At 37.5% G+C, this 1,214-nt stretch overlaps 1 protein-coding gene across 1 annotated transcript in view; it reads left to right on the plus strand.

Annotated features, from left to right (window-relative positions):
• C6 (complement C6) overlaps positions 1-1,214 on the plus strand; it is a 128,765-nt gene that overhangs the window by 28,430 nt on the left and 99,121 nt on the right. The gene's annotated exons all lie outside the window — the stretch shown is intronic.

Genomic DNA, 1,214 nt, shown 5'->3' on the forward strand with positions numbered 1-1,214 from the left:
ACATCTGCCATCATCCACTTTGCAAAGCATTCCACACTACAAGGCTATTCACATCCCTTGTCTATGGTGAGAGGGGATTCACTAGAGGCTTAATTCACATGATTTCCTTGACTTCATCTTTTCTTCCATTTGCTTCAGCTACTCTAGTATTGAGAGCAAGTTTCCGAGTCTTTTCTGACATCCACCTTGGTTTCTTCTTTCTTTCCTGTCTTTTTAATGTCCATTTTTTTTGTTCTTCTTGTATGATGTTCTAGATCATACCGTCCCACAACTCATCGGGTCTTCTGTTATTAGTGTTCAACAAGTCAAATATGTACTTGAGATATTCTTGAAATTCAGGGGGGATATACCCAAAGTCGTATTTTGGTTCTCATGGCCCTGTTTGAATTTTCATCAACTTCAACTTGAACTTACATATGATCAAATAATGATCTTTTCCTCTGTTGGCCCCTAATCTGGTTTTAGCTACTGCTATGCCCAACTTTTTCATTCTAATTGCCAGTAATTGTTGATTCATTTTGATTGCGTGTTTGGTCAATTTCAGACTGAAGACTTTGGTAAAATATTTCAATTTCTGCATCAATATCATTGGTGATTGATACATAAATTTGATTACTGATTGTATTGAGTGGGTTTCCTTGTAAACAGAGAGATAATAATCCTATCACAGACAGCATTATGCTCCAAGATAGATCTTGAAATGTGCTTTGTGAAGATGAATGGAAGACATTCCTCTTGAAGCTGTCATTACCAGCATAGTAAACCATATGACTTTGATTGCAAATGGCCGATACCACTGCCGTTTCCGCTCAGTAATGCCTAGGACATCAATCTTTATGTATTCCATTTCATTTTTGACAAGTGTTAATTCTCCTGGATTCATACTTAGCACATTCCAAGTTCCAATTACTAATTGATGCTTGCAGATGTTTCTTCTCGTTTGATTAGTGCTTCCTCAGCAAATGGAGGCCCCGAAGACTTTGCTATCACACACTCTACCCTCTGTGTCATCATAGTTAACTCTGCTTTAAGAGGACAGCTCTCCCTCAGTCATATTGTGAGTGTCTTCTGACCGAAGGGGCATTTCTAGCACTATCTCTGACTGTTTTCTGCTGTTTTCCTGAGGTTTTCAATATCTGAAAATATTTTATGCTATATATAAAGATTTCAGTGGCTAATACATCTGAAATTGAAGAAACTTCTTCATAGTCCAT

The sequence above is a fragment of the Echinops telfairi genome, unplaced genomic scaffold, assembly GCF_000313985.2.
Source record: "Echinops telfairi isolate 266 unplaced genomic scaffold, ASM31398v2 ScPeMD7_7469;HRSCAF=8507_1, whole genome shotgun sequence".
Lineage (NCBI taxonomy): Eukaryota > Metazoa > Chordata > Mammalia > Afrosoricida > Tenrecidae > Echinops > Echinops telfairi.